The sequence below is a fragment of the Fundulus heteroclitus genome, chromosome 22, assembly GCF_011125445.2.
Source record: "Fundulus heteroclitus isolate FHET01 chromosome 22, MU-UCD_Fhet_4.1, whole genome shotgun sequence".
Lineage (NCBI taxonomy): Eukaryota > Metazoa > Chordata > Actinopteri > Cyprinodontiformes > Fundulidae > Fundulus > Fundulus heteroclitus.
This window is the reverse complement of record NC_046382.1, coordinates 31,575,723-31,591,560: the sequence shown is the minus strand read 5'-3', so window position 1 is coordinate 31,591,560 and position 15,838 is coordinate 31,575,723. Positions and strand designations below refer to the sequence as shown.

The 15,838-nt window shown below is 40.8% G+C and overlaps 1 protein-coding gene across 2 annotated transcripts in view; it reads left to right on the top strand.

Annotated features, from left to right (window-relative positions):
• The first annotated feature begins 441 nt into the window (after window positions 1-441).
• Window positions 442-15,838, top strand: part of LOC105927950 (equilibrative nucleoside transporter 1) — a 65,839-nt gene continuing 50,442 nt past the window's right edge. The window contains exon 1 of one of the 2 annotated variants that reach the window (XM_036126827.1): window positions 442-578. The gene's annotated coding sequence lies outside the window, so the exon portion shown is untranslated. Of the gene's footprint in view, window positions 579-6,883; window positions 6,939-15,838 lie in introns of those variants that run through there. The other variant, XM_036126828.1, reaches the window with a different exon arrangement.

Below are 15,838 nucleotides of genomic sequence, written 5' to 3'. Positions count from 1 at the left end.
ACATGCCTAATACATCACACGTCAGCCACAGCGGAAAAGACCCATCTGACACGTACATCTCACTCAGTTTTTTAATCGCACCAAGAGGCCAGGATGATATCAGTTCTCAGTTGTGCAATTGCTACTTAATCTAATCTCATCCGGTTGTCTTAAATTGAGCACTTAATTTGCTATTTCAGAGTTTTTGCACTTCAACAGCACCCCACCCCCCTTTTAAAACACTGTGGCAAGTGTTTGGGACAGGACCCTATTAGAGGGCTTTAGTTCTCGACAGCTGATCAATTAAATCAATGCACGAAAGAGTGGCCACTGTTCTCTTTAAATGGATGGGATTAGAGTGTTTGATTTTCCCTGGAAGCGGAATAAAAAAAACAACAACCCGTGAGGTTAGTTTCTCCAGAACTCGCCCCCTTAATTGCGTCAGCCCCCTGCAGCCTGCATGCGTGCCAGCAGCGGGACAGCGGAGCGCTGAGTTTCCGCAGCTGATCGAAGGGACGGAGGAGCGGGCCACCGCATGCACCCACGTTTCTCCCCCCGGCCCTGACGCTCCGTGCGCGTGTGACGGCATCTCCGTGACGGTAAGTCATTGATATGTGTGCGTTTGTCAGGCGACCGCCGGCGCGGCGTGGAAACCGCTGACACAGGCGGCCAAATGGAGTCACCGGGGGGAGGGGGCGTGGGGGGGTGCGCACGGGGTGCCAACAAAGTGAACGGCGTGATTCCTTGGTCCTCAAATTTACCAACGCCTAATGTTTGGTTTAGAGGAGCCTCGTACAGCGGAGCTCCTGCTGCAAGCAAGAAAACGCTGACAAGGTCAAGTCGGACGATAGTGGCGCATCGGAGTCAGCCAATGAGCTGTGAGGAAAGGCTGAGAGCGGTGGGTCTGTTGGGGGCGACATGGCTCTCAGCCCAGGGCGGTATGGCTAGGAGGGAGGGAAGAGGCGCAAAAAAAAAAAAAAAAAAGTTAATACAGTTTTCCATTGGTTATTTCTGGTACGCCTGAGAATATTGAGATAAATCATTGACAGCAAGGGGAAACGGTTGAATGCTTGAAAATAGCCTATATCAATCCAGAAATGATGAGACATTTAATCGTGGTCTGATCAGCCTCTCCCGACAGAGATTTCTGTGATGTATTTACGCTCCAGCATACAGGCCCCTGCAGAAAAAGACAGGCCTTTTTTACGACTCTTGTGCAGATATCATCTTAAAAGTAGGAAAAACTCAAGGTTAGCTCAAACAACTCTGCTCGGTAGCAGGGTTGTTTCATGGAGTAATTTGTTGTCATAACTTGACTCAGAGTAAAGGCTTCTGAGCTTTCTGAAACGGAAAAGCCAGGGCATGCAGGAATTTACCCCCGAACTTACAATGGATATCCACTAACCCAGCTTTCTGAAACAGGGCCCAGTTCAGTGTGTAGCCTGTGTTTACTGCCTGGTTCCTGAGTCAATCATATGAGAGTTCCCAGGGTTCCCTGAACAGAGCGCAGCATTTCGTGTTTTATCTTGGCAAAAGAGCAGCAGCCTGCAAACATGGAAGCCAGCAAGAGAAGTTGACGAGAAATAGAAGGGAATACAACATCATGTATTTATCCTGTTGAAGTGAAAATTCAGTGGCGTTTCACAGCAGCAGGACCTTGGGGTAAATGGCGGGTCTCTGTGAAAGGCATTGTTTATGTGTTGTTCCGATTTTACCCACTAGTTGTCATTATTACTTATTGTTCCTTTAAAATGTTTAGTTATATGCAGACTATGATTCGATTGTAAATTTAAGGGCTGCTTATGTTTTGTAAGGAATCTGGACTGGATGAGGGTTTGTCTGTTCTCGCTTGTGTGTAGCTATATTCTGTTTCCATATATTGTTGTTGTTGATTGTTTTTACCTGTTTGTCATATAGTTGAGATTTCCCGGTTGGATTTAAAACTTAACCCGGTCTCCAGACAAATTTGAGAAATTTCCACCAAAGTCCCAGCCGAGCAGGGTTTGAGCCGCTGGCTCAGTGCGCTGACTAGTGTTGCGGCGATGCCATTTTTTGGCCCCGATACGATACCTGGCTGTGCAGTATGGCTGATACCGAAACCATCTGTTTGGAATTGATGTGTGTGTATATATGAAGAACTGCATACTACTTAGGGTAGTAGAACTTTTTATTGCCTACCTGGAATGGGTGACAATAGTTTAATAAACTTTTGGCTCTCAAATGCCAAAATAGTGCAACATTCATGAACTTATATAACATGTATACTACTAGTCGGGAAAGAGAAGGTATGAAGTTTATTTTTTTCCAGAAGTATTTGTGTCTTGTAAGCATGAATTTGAAGTTGTAGAGAAAGTTTCATTCCAAGTTTTGTATTTGTAGAATAATAATAAAAAATATTTAAAAAAAATACAAAAAAAAGTACAAATCTGCTGCTGTGAGTCACAAATTCAACGTTACAAGTTACGCCTTCATTTTCACTTTTGACACAAACGTCTCACCGGTAAAAATGATCGGTGACTTGTGGGTAGTCACTGTCACTACCCGATCCGTAGATCGGGTAGTGACAGTGACAGCTGCGTCCTTCGAAGGCATATGCGGGCAGGTTCCTTAAAAGGCAACAAGGCAGTAGCCATTTATGTATTTCCGGTTGGTACAGACTGACGGAGCAGGCAGCGCCCCCTGCTGTCCAATCAAGGGTACTACCCACAAGTTACAGATCATTTTTACCGGTGAGACGTTTGTGTCAAAAGTGAAAATGAAGGCGTAACTTGTAACATTGAATTTGTGACTCACAGCAGCAGATTCGTGCAGTGGTATTTATTGATTTGTATTTGTGTTGAGGAAAAAAAATATTTTGAACAGGTGTAAAAAAAAATTGTACTTGTGATTTTTTTTTTTTTTTTTTTATTCTACAAATACAAAACTTGGAATGAAACTCTCTCTACAACTTCAAATTCATGCTTACAAAGCACAAATACTTCTGGAACTAAATAAACTTCATAAGAAGGCTGCGTTCAAGTGACATACAAACATCAAAATGGTATCGTGCCCTATTTGTTGGTACTCGCCGATACCGATACCACCATTTTAGTGCTGGTATCGGGGCCCCGTCCGATACTAGTATCGGTATTGGTGCAACACTAGCGCTGACACAGCGATGCTTGAAGTTGGCGCTGCCGAGACAGTGGAGGACAGAATGGGTGCTACTTCTGAGTGAAAAAGTGATGTTAACAATATCAATGCTATAATGGGCTAACATTCAAAGCAGTAACAAACACTGGACGCTATCGGTCAATGTTCGCAACGCTCGCGATTCCAACTCCCGACTCGCCATGGGGGCGTTTGTCCGAGTGAGATGAGTTTATACCCAAACGCGAGGCTGTTACATAGACATGTACCATGTTGTACCGTTTTAACCAATGGGAAAATTCAACTGCATCGGCCACCTTTCAACCCACAGAGGTTCTAAGGCACTAAGACAGTTTCAGGCCAAAAATGGTAGAATTAAAGCTACAGTAGGGAGTTTTGAGAAAGCCGTGGACTTGGCTTGAAACTTTGAACAAGCACACCTCAGTGCTATGAAGACAATGGAGATGGTGGAGGATCTTAGAAAGAGCACAGCCTCCCCCTCCCCCATCATCCTGTGTGACTCCCCAGTCGCCACCATGGACTCCTTCTGCTTCCTGGGTGCCATCATCTCTCAGGACCTCAACAGGGACCTGAACAGCACCTCTATTGCCAAGAAGGTCCAGCAGAGGATTTACGTCCTGCGGGGACTGAAGACGTTCAACTTTACACAAAAATGTTAAGATTTGCACAGTAACATAAAGATATTACCCTTATTAAGGCTGAGGTAAAACAGTTTATCTGCAAAAAAAAAAAAAAGGTTCATCTGGGGTTTAGTTACTCTTTAAGTACCCAGTTTCCGTTTCTCAGTTGCTGGCTTCTCTCTTGATTTCTGCTTTTCCTGGCTCCTGTTTTTTCCCCATGCTGTTAAGGCTCTGTGTTGTCGCTGCCAGACCTTGGGTCCTCATCAGTGCCAATTTATGACAACCTCTAGTTCAAAATCTTAAATGGAAAAACTGAGAGACTGTCTGAGACTGAGAGTAAAATGATTTAAAAAAAAAAGGCTGCTTGAGATTTGCAGAACTTTTATTTTATTTCTAAGAAAAAAAAGAGGATATTTTCATGTTTTGTGGCATTAGGACTACTTTAGATCGAGACGTGCCTGAAAAGCACAGTAATTAGACTGTCAAACCTCGGTGGAAGTATTTTCAAGGGGATTCCAGATTCTTTAAAAGTCAGTGAAACCTCACTTCTACACCCAAAAGATCTGTCTGTCTGTCTGTCTGTCTGTCTGTCTGTCTGTCTGTCTGACCGACTCAAAAAACGTTGGCTTATTCTGTGTTCAGTTGTGTAGGGTCGGGGGGAAGGAGGGGTTCATCCAGGGCCCCATTCATGCCAGGATTACCATCAGCTGAGGGCTGAAACCCGATATGTGATATGAGACGGTTTGAATGCTTAGAACATCTTTGATTTCCTATGTTAACAATAATATCCCCTGTATCGATATGAGTGTTGTGATAGCTGCAGAGGCAGTTGAAAGAGTACTTCTGAATCATTAGAGCAAAGGTTGGGACTTGAACACAGTTGCTTTTTGAGCCTTCACAGCAGGTGTCTGTGTGAGAATGTGGACCCTTGCACACGGCTCTCCACAGCAGCAGATAACATGAAAGAGCTCCAAGAATAGACCCCACTGAGCTAAAAACTACTCCTGTACCATATAAATACTGGACCGCATGTTGTCACTTGCATACTGTTTAAAACAACTCTTACCTCAGCGGACTTTATGCAGTGCTGGTGGAGTACGATAACTTTTGAAGTTCCTCCTAGGGCCTAGAGAAAGCTGTTATTCTCAGTGGGGATAAGTTGTTGTAGTGGGAGTCAGTTTTCACCTTCAGCTTTGCACTTTCACAAGTTTGGACATACAGACAGTTTGGTTTAGTTTATTCATACAGAGGGAAGTTACAACAAATAGCAACTCGAGGGGCTTTACAAGACAGACTGCTCAAACTCCTGTCCAGTTATATAGGATCCAAGTTTGTACTAATCAGCTCAATGCATTTAAACACTATCCAGGCATTAAGGTCAGACTGACATCCAATTTACAAATAGTCCAATTCAGTCCAAAAATAATACAATACTGTCATATTTACTTGATCATAAAATATCAGTTGGCAGAAAGACTGAAAGAACCAGAATGACAAAAAACAACATCAAAAAAACTCAGGAGCTCTTTCTATAGATAAGAAAAACAAAGAGTTCACCAAGGTGAGCAGTTGTTCTATGAATGGCTCTGTGCATGAAGAAGACGCAGCTAAAATACAGAAGCACAATAAAAGGAAAATGCAATGGCATCAGTGGCTACATTCAGCAAAGGGACACGGCTAAGCAGAAAATGCTGGACGAAAGAAAAAGAAAAACGGGGACAAAATGATATGACATAAATGGCAACAATAATTGCAAATAATGCACAAATGGAGAGCAGCAGGAGGGAAAATATAGTTTTTCTGACAACTGCAGAATATAGTGACAGGGTGAGGAGATGATTGAACTATTTATAGATATAACTGAAAGTATTGAAATCCCGTCGTGATTTTATGTGTGATGCATTTTATCATTCTGGATATGAACTGCTGTTTGGACAGGATTACCACACTCTGGGGCTTTTGAAAACTTGTTTTAGCTGTTGTTGATGGGATTTTATTGAAAAAAAAATAATGGAAAGGGAAATTGTCTTGGAATAAATGAATGTTCAGCATCAAGATATTCTGACTTAAAGTTGACTCTACGGGCCCAAATTACCCTGAGCTGTATTCCCTTCCAACGTTCCTGTGATGACGCCACACGCGGATAATTTGTACTTTTTCTTTTAAAGTCTTCTTGTTTTCCGCGTAGCTTTGTTTTTGCGTGGGTTTCTTTCTTATCGCCGCTGACTTGATTGACTGCAGCTGCTCTATTCACGTCAATACAGGTTTTTACAGATTCTAGATAAAACCGTTTTGTGTTTGTTTTCTTTCCAGAGGTTTATGTCCAAATCCCTGCTTTGTTGGAAGTTTTTTGTCAAAGTCTTTGTAGACGTTGCGTCAGCAGTACTATAGAGAACTAAGGATAGTGCAGACACGTTTTATGAGGAACGTGAGCTCCCTGGCTTCTGCTTTCATGCACCAAACTCACAGTAGAGTTTATCATAGAACATCTTATGTTTTTTTTTTTGTTTTTTTTCAATGTACACAAGGTATTTCATATAAACCTTCCTGAGAGGTCTAGTCAGGCTATTGTGAAATGTTGTTTTCCGTATACGATCCTGTAGCAAACAAAATGCCAGAAATATGTCTAGGATCTGTTAGCATTGATGCTATTTTATCTTTTTCACAATTTGATAAACAAAAAGTAGCTGATCCTTTAATAATGTGAATTTGACATTGAAGCACTCTTAAATTCACAAGATTATTAGGTTAAAACGAGACATTTGTTAATATGAATTTTTTTTTCTTCCAAATTCTTGTTTCTAATTTTAGATACTCCACAGAAACAGAAAAGTCGTCATATACTGTTCCTCGCTTAAACGTTCATAACTGAACTTTTTCATGGTGGGTTATGGTGTTACAACCAAAACGTTAACATATCTCGATGTACCTTACTATGTTCACAGGCCAACATAAAGAAGTTTATATTCTCATAGCGCAAGGTAAATGATACATGACTGAGACACTCTGGTCTGAAACCCAGGCAAGGACAAAAGTACGCAGCATGCGGTGCAATGCACCAGAGTAATATGATGCAGGGGGAAGAGACGTCAGCTGATCTGGACGGGGTCATTGTCCCTGTGGTGAAATCCAGATGTCTGCTGGTGCATAAAGTCGTTGATACTGCAGGATTCCCAAAAGCTGGGAAACGTAAGTGCAGATTTAATATCAAAAGGTTGCACTTATCAGTTTATTTGTATTTTTATTTGTGTAAAAAATATCAGCCAGCACCATTGCTTAGATTAGTTATTTAATTAGAAAGGCTGCCTGCATATCCATTGTCTTGATGTGTTTGGCAGATACAGCTAAACCCTGTTTAACTCAAAGCTGCTCTGTAGCACTTTTAGGACCATGTGGTATTTGAATATTTGTGACTTTGGTTTTAGATGTGTTTTCCCTCTTGTAATGCTTTTTGCTGGAGCTCTGATTTTTTTTCTTCCGTGTTCTTTGATAGGTCTGTTCATACCTAAGCTGGTGCTGAACTGAATGATTTATCCTTGAGGTAAATTTATTTTCAGCGACTTTTATTAGCCCTTGAAGATAGATGGACAGTCCTGTATCTTTGCTGATATCCTGATATTTCCCCATGTGGTTCAAGCTGGTTCCTATTTCACATCTTGAGTGTTGGACAACATCCCTGCCAATTGGTACCAAATGTTGTGCAGATAGTCAAGATTCCTAACATTCAGAAAGCATGTAGTGGAGACATCTCCACAACCTTGCAAAGATATATTTATAACCCCTGAACTTTATCGCATTTTTATTGGGTTTCTATGTGATTGGCCAACACTCAGTAGTGCATAATTGATAAGTGGAAAGAATTATTAGCCATGCGCTCAACAAATCTGGCCTTTATGCAAAAGTGGCAAGAATTAGGACATAATTGAAAGAACTTTGCCAAAGCAATGCACCTGACAAAGCAAACGTGCGAAAGAAAATACTCGGGTCACATGAGATCAAAAGTTAACTTTTTTTTTTTTGTCTTGCATACAGAAGTTACGTTTTTGGCAAAACACTATCACTGCATGTCACTGCATTCAACTATAAACCTGTGAAATATAGCAGTGATGGCTTCATAATGTGAAGAAAATATGATTCCTTGTTCTTCATTAGCTGCTGAAGTCTTCACTTCACCAGAAAACTGGCTGCATACTGACTTGATAATGGGCCGGAGGTTCACCGTCCAGCAGGGCAACAAGCCTAAAACATGTAGCCAGATAGGATGACTGGTTCCTTTTAACGCATGAATATGCTCTGATTTATCTATCCCATGGCAAAATAAAGACCTAAATCCAACAAAGAAACTGTGCGGCAAGACTTAGAGATACACTATGAGGTTCATAGATGCTCTCCATCCAATCTGACTGAGCTGGAGCTATTTAGCACAGAAGAATGGGCAAACGTTATTGTGCCTAGATATACAAAGCTATAAGAGAGAAACTCCAGAAGACCTGCAGCTGTGGTTGCAGTGAAAGGCGGTTATTCAAAGTATTGACTGAAGGGGGCTGAATGCAAATGCTAATCAGACTTTTTGGATTTTTACTTGTAATCATGCAATTGAATAGACTGGAGTGTGTGGTTGTAATGTGATAAAATATGTGATATTCCTAAATTTAGGTTAAGTTTTGCTATCTCAGTCAAAACTTTCAAACTCGTATAATCCCCTTCTTTTTTTAATCAACTTCTGCTGTTCTTTTACATTTTCTGTCAATATGGAAATCTAAATGCTGACACAAAAGGCAAAACCCAAAAGGATGGATATGGAAAAGAAATATTAAAAAAAAAACAGTGTTCCTCAGATGAGTGGTAACATGTTTAAACGTTGTAATTTGTGTATTTCCATATGTGTGTGTATGTGTGTGTGTGTGTGTGTGTGTGTGTGTGTGTGTGGGTGGGTGGTCTATATTCACCTCAAAGATTAAATGACGAAAACAAAGAAATCTGAACAAAATCGCTTCTGTATTCATCTGCAAGAAAGTGATAGCTGGGAAAAATGTCTTGTTCAAATGCTCCACAATATTTCTTCAAAAAACAAGTCAGATTGGTTTAGACCCACAGGAATGTGGTTTCATCAGTTTTCATTAGTAGATAATCTCAGATTTGTTTTTAAATCTTGACTGAAGCATGTCGTACACAAACATTGATGAGGATGTTGAGTTTAGAGGGAGGAGAATTGGGTTCAGGCTGACTTTTATCAACAAATATCCACACAGATTTTTAATAATCTCACTTAAACATAGTTTGTTATGCAACAAAAAAAAATTTCTCATAATGTTTGTGTATGAAGACAGTAAGGAATCCATTAATTTTATCAAAAGTCTAAAGTTATGGGGACATAACTTCGTCCACCATGCCTGGAGGGAAACTCCTAGAAATAATCATAACATGTGTTTGCCATTAGAAACAAAATACACTGGAAAACATTATTTCTTCAGTGCTGAGAATAAGGAGGAACACTTTTGTTTAGTTTTTTTGAACAAGAATTTGACTTTTGGTCTTGTTAAAAATGAAAATGCAAAAGAAATCTCATAGTTTCTAAAAAGCTGTTAGAAGAAGTGAAACCGGGGGATAAAGTGGAATATTCCTCTCCTCATTTTAACACAACTTGAGTGCTTGGTCTGGAGGAGCCGCAGCTGTTGCACATGAATACAGCTCTGTCTATTTTGTACGTTTTGGCAACGTGAGGTCGGCACTCGCACTGGTTGGAGTTTATGCTGACGTTAAGAAGAGCCTCTGATTACCTTCCTGTGTGAAGTTTCCATCTTCCCTCTGCACATTTTTGTGTTTTCTTCAGGATGTCTATTAGTTTTCACAATCCCTCTCAGGAGGGTTGTTGCCTTTAGCAGCTCAGTGCAATTGACTTGGCTTGCTTACTTTTCAACAATTGGCCTTGTGACATTGTCTCTGGTCCAGGAGTGATAACCACATGCTTGAAGTGATTTCCTGAGGAGCTTGTGTTTTTCTTGTTTCTCCTCCGTGGCAGAGGGAATGTTGTCTGCCTTTTTAACTCAGACTTCTGATAATGGAGAGTCTGTGTTTCAGCGGGTGAATCAAAATGCAGATATTAATATTAATCTGTGTGTCTGTAGGTTTCCGGTAAACCTCAGCATTGAAACTCCCGTCTCCTTCAATATGCCCCAGAAAGGGGCAACATGTTTTTCGCATCCTCTCTGGTAGACTGAGAAGCGGAAAACTGAGTGACAGTGCGGTTGCCTCTGATCTAAGCCTGTTTGTTGAGTACATTCAAATCTTCTGCACTCCTAGACTCTCCCAAGTACACAACAAAATGTATTTAGGGGCTTAAAAAGTGCATTTTACATATGTCCGCTTTTAATAAGATATACCTCCTCTGTCACCATGTCAGGTGACGTTTAAATGTCATCTACCTGTTCCGTAGCTCAGACTTTTTTTGGTGGCATTGTTGTGGTAATGCAATAGCCTCAATAGAGAGCCTGGCACATTGACTGATAGAATTAACTTGATGCTTTCCTTGGTGGATGGTGGAGGGTCCTGGAGGCCTACCTCTGAGCTGCATGTGAGACTTATCTCACTGGCTGGTAGTGGATACTAGAATCCTGCCTTGGTGGCAGATTGTCAGACCTATCCCGCTGGCGGGTCCTGGAGGCCTTGGCTGGTGGTTGGGCCTGGTAGCTTGAGCTGGTAGCTGAACAGAAAACCGGTTACGTTTTTAGGCAAGACAATGATCCCAAAGTTTGCTTTCAGGGGCAAAAACGTTAGATTCTTACAAGCTTAATAACAATCTGGTTGCACAGGAAAAGTTGGCCAGTCTATTTCTGTTGTATCTATTCTTACCTTCAAGGGACTAAACTGGGTCAGCTCATTCAGATTGAATTTTTTTGTTGTGTTTTTTTTTTTTTTTTGCCTCAGTTCAGTTGTTCCGTGTTTGAGCTTAAGATCAGTTCATGATCTTAAGCTCAAACATGCTTCCGTTTTATCGCAAGACAAAACGGGCTGGTTATGTTGGAAAACCCTCCTATGTGGCGAAATTAAAACAATTATGCGAAGAAGAGTTGGCTTAATTTCCCCAACACTGTTGAAATTAAATTAAATTAAAATAAAACTTTCACAGCACAGTAATAATATTCAGCCTTGCTTATTAGTATGCATTGAGGGAAGAGGTGCAAAATAGACGAGTTTTGAGGAACAACAAATGTAATTACGCACACAGACTTTTCATAAGTTTGCGGTTTCCTTATGTTTGACGTTACTCAGCATGACCAGACAGTTGTGTCACAAAAGAACCAAAACTTTAGCATGTTATCAAATAATTGCAACGTGCCGTAATCGGCTAAAAAGTAGACGCGCTTATTGCCAAATTAGGCACACATGTAATGAGGATAGTATCTATGGGGATGGGTGTGTTGTGGGGGCCGGTGCCTATCTCCAGCGGTCATTAGGCGAGAGGCGAGGTAACACCCTGGACCGGTCGCCAGTCCATCACAGGTCAACATAGAAACTCGCCGGACAAACACACACACACACACACACACACACACACACACACACACACACACACACACATACACACACACTTGCTCTCTCGCACCTAAAGGCAATAGTACAATAGTATTATTACAAAGAACACTTATTACTTTTTTCCTTCATAACCACTGCAGATTTGGGGAGCCATAAGTGGAAATGACTACCGGTAATTGTAATATTCATGTTGTAAAAGTACACTGGTGTAAAACTGAAACAGTGCTTTGACAAATAGGTGAAGTTGTTTCTTTATCAGGCTATTATACCGTGACAAAGTCATTATTTTTTTCTTCTTCTTTGTCCGAATGGGGAACTAAACTCTTTCTTCACTGTGTTTCCGTTTAATTGTGGTCCACTTGTGTGCAGCGTTGGTGGTGCATGTGGCAGCCACATCTGATCTAGTCGTTTGAGTGGCACGCTACCATGTGGTTGATATGCTATAGATGGATTGGCTCTCTGCATCTGAAATTACTTTATCTCTTTCTCTTATTAAATCAGGCGGCGTTAGGGACAAACATAAAGAATAATTTATTTGCTTTTGTCTTGGAAATCACTTTAGACCCAGATGTGTCCAAGAGGAACTCTGTCAAGGCCCCACACATGGTTCATTTTTTTGGATAAACTCATGCCACTGTAAACAATAGAAGCCCCTTTAGGTTATTATGTTTTATAGATGAGAAATATTTCTGAGATCAAACCCATCCTCTCTAAAACTGACATAACGACAGCATAGAGGAAGCGTTTTAATCACCTGATGATTAGACTTCTGCATTACTTTCTACTTTAATATCAGCCAGTGACAGTTTTCTTGTCTGCTCCTGGATCAGGCCGCTGCAGCCAGACTCCTAACTTGAACCTGAGGAAATACGGCTTAGCTCCTTTCTCTCTCCGCTGGCATTTACCAGAACATTTAAAACCAATCTTCAAATTATTTTGTTTGCTTTTAAAGCATTGCATGGGTTGATGTATAGCCAAATTCTCCCCAGTCATTATTGTAATCCTAAATCATCTGCACAAAATATTTTGGATGCTTCCATTTCTAAATGAGACGGCAGGAGAGAGCGGGGCTTTCAGTACCAGCCTCAAAGCTTTGGAACAGCTTTCCACTGTCGATCAAGTGTTCTCCTCCAGTGAAACTTTTACAACACCGCTTTAAATATATATACGTAGGTTCCTAGTTAATGAAGCCAGAATCAGAATGAGCTTTATTGCCAAGTAATATTTTACACATACAAGGAATTTGCCTTTGTGATGAGACACTACACATAGACAAACATACAGTTGGCATACATAAATGTGGAAGTTGTATGAGAGTAATAGAATCGATAAGACTAATGCATCTGTTTGAAGAGGAAGAACAACATGGCAGATAGTAACATCTGCCTTATTCCTGGTTTGTGCTATGCAGATGTATTCCAACGGGAGAGGATATGGTCTATATAAATATGTATCTACATATGCATTTGCACATACACGTATGTGTGTGTGTGTGTGTGTGTGTGTGTGTAATATACCCACGGTTAATAAATATGTTCAAAATGCCAGGTTTTGTCATGATCCCTGGGTCTTTGACTATTTTTAGGGTCCTGGAAATCATGTTTTCACATTTTAGTATTGTTTATCTTTAGGTTTGTTTCCTGTCGTTATTTTTCTGTTCATTATTATTTTAGTAGGTTATTTTTGTTTCTGCTAAATCTTTATTTTCCTGCCTTCCCGTCCTCAGTTTAGTGTGGTTTATTTTTAGTTGCATTGATTACTGAAACGGTGTCTTCACAGGTCCACCCAAAAAAAAAATCAATAAGACAACTGCAGCTTATCCAGAATGCTGCTGCTCACGTTCTCACCAAAACCAGGAAGATAAGAGCACATCGCACATGTTCTAAAGTCCTTACATTGGCTCCCTGTAGCACAGAGAATAGACTTTAAAATACTTTTGTTAAAGACATGTTGTTGCTGTATCAACCCTTCAGATCACTCAGATCTTCTGGTCCTGGTCTGCTCTGCCCAGAACCAGAACCAAACATGGAGAAGCAGCTTTCAGCTTCTATGCTCCTCAAATCTGGAACAAACTTTCAGAAAACTGCAAATGAGCAGAAACAGAGTTCCTCTAGATCAAGACTGAAAACCTAATCTGGACAGCCAGGTTGATAATGTGTAGCACTTTCCGTTCTGCTCCTATCAATTCTGTCGGGGGAAAGGAGCAGAACTCTCCAAGCTGATTGAGTGAAGCGACACCTAGTGCCCGCCTACCAAAGGTTGGTTTTAGCCAATCATGGTAGCAAATTAAAAACATAAGCAGCATAAATCATAAGAAACCACAGCAAGGTAAGCTTGTGAAGGCAATGCTTGCTGTTCTTCTTTCAAAGATGGAATCGTGAATTCTTATAAAACAGATGTGATAGCAGCAGCTACGCGTTTCATCGCATGTCCCGCACTACTGCAATGTGATTGGGCTGAACCGTTTTTGGTTCAGATGCAACCGGTTAAATCTTGAGTGGTACAAGATGAATTCTTGATGAATTATAGAAATTATAAAACTTAAATATTGGATTTTCTGCCTTCCTGTGGTGAAAATGCATTGAACAGGTTGATTTGCAGCATCTTTTCAGGCTCATCAGTAAGGAATTCCTCTGGCTACCCTGGGCTGTTTAGGTCTAATACAGCTGCAGTTTGCATTTGCCACACGAATGAAATATCTTTCCACTTTGTCATGCGTTTTTGTTAAATTCTAATGTGCATTTTGGCGTAATACCATAGCAAAGTGTCTCTTTCTACTGCCTCCAAAAGTCAAATTTAATATCCCACAGCACCCAACTGCTGGTTGTCTTGGATCAATGCATTGCATAGCTGCAACTCAATATACACGGGTGGTTGTAATCTATCTTGGGCGGGCCTGGAAACCTTAAAGGGTGAGCCTGACCCACCCACATCCGCCGGGAATTAGAACTTGAAACGGCACCAACGACACACTTCTCTTTCAATTCTCCCTCTGTAACACTGGGGCCAGTTCAAACATAAATGCCCCGGACAATCTAGAAAAATCTGTTCTAACTAGACAAAATGAAGAGGAAAAACCTCCTTTATATTCCAGTGTTATCAATGCCAGATGCCACAACACAGTTTCTCACAGGAATGTCTTTTGAAACTTCAAGTTGGCACCAGTGAGCGCTTTTGTAACTCTAATGAAAAGAATGTTAACTCCAAAACCAGACAAAATGAGACCTTCAACCTAGGGGAGAGTTCCATCCTTAACTGTATCAGGCAACTCTTTAAACACTCCCCACCTCCCAGCAAAATGAGACACAATGGGCTCTCACATAAAACTAACCTCTGCAGCTGCAGCACGGGAGTGAATACTTTTGTCAGGTCAAGCGATAAAGAGGAGCTACTTTTAAAATTTCCTTTTAACGTCAGCACTCATCCTCATGCGAATAGCTTATGCTAACCTCTGCTAGGGCTGCACAATTAATCACATTTGCAATGTAATCTTAATAAAAAAAGGCAATTTCCAAATCACAGAGGTCTGCAGTTTTTGACTATGTAACAATTAATACTTTACCAGAAACTTTCTGGAATCTCACCAGAGCATTAAGTAGCGGTCAAACCATTTTATGTGCAACAAGGACTGATGTCCAACTGGACAAGCTGTACCACTGAATAATAATATTCTGATTAATTAAAAAGTTACATTTCTTGTTTTAAATAGTCCTTGTTCACAAATGACTTTATCTACAGACCATTTTTGTTGCTTGTGGTTAATGCAGAGAAAAGTCAAAATGAAATCGCAAATGAGACTGAAATATATCACCAATATTTATTTTTGGTGAAATTGTACAGCTCTAATTCTTACGTCGACCATGTCCCCATGCAGGGACAGCGCTACCGTCTTTCCACAACTACTTGCATCTGCTGATCTGAGTGACCTGAACGAAATAACCTCTTAGGTGATTCACATGCATTACATGCTCATTGGCGCGCAGACCGACACACATTTACATCTAAGTGACAAAACAGAGGAATATTTACAGCTTCCCTCTGATTGAGGTTGTGTCCATTATTTTTGCGGTATGTTACGTTATTGTATTGAGGCTAAATAAGATTCAATTCAATTCAATTTTATTTATATAGCGCCAAATCATGAAACATGTCATCTCAAGGCACTTTACAAAGTCAAAATCAATCATATTATACAGATTGGGTCAGATTATACAGATTGGTCAAAAATGTCCTATATAAGGACACACCTATATATGTCCTATATAAGATTCTATTTGGTTGTACGGCTTTAACCCATAACAGCTCAGACTTGTGAAAAAACATTGGGTTTGATGCTCCGTGAGTTACATAGAACTGAACCGCCGAGGGGCCACTCCCTACATGCCGAGTTGTGCGGCGTACATTGCGCCGCACGTTTTGTGTGCGTACGCATGCTTCGTACATGGGGCCCCAGGTTCTTAAAAATACAACCTTGCCCTCTATCACCTCTGGTTGAGTGCTTTCCTCAATCAGGCCAACAGCATGGCTGTCAGCCGCTGATATGATAAAAAGGA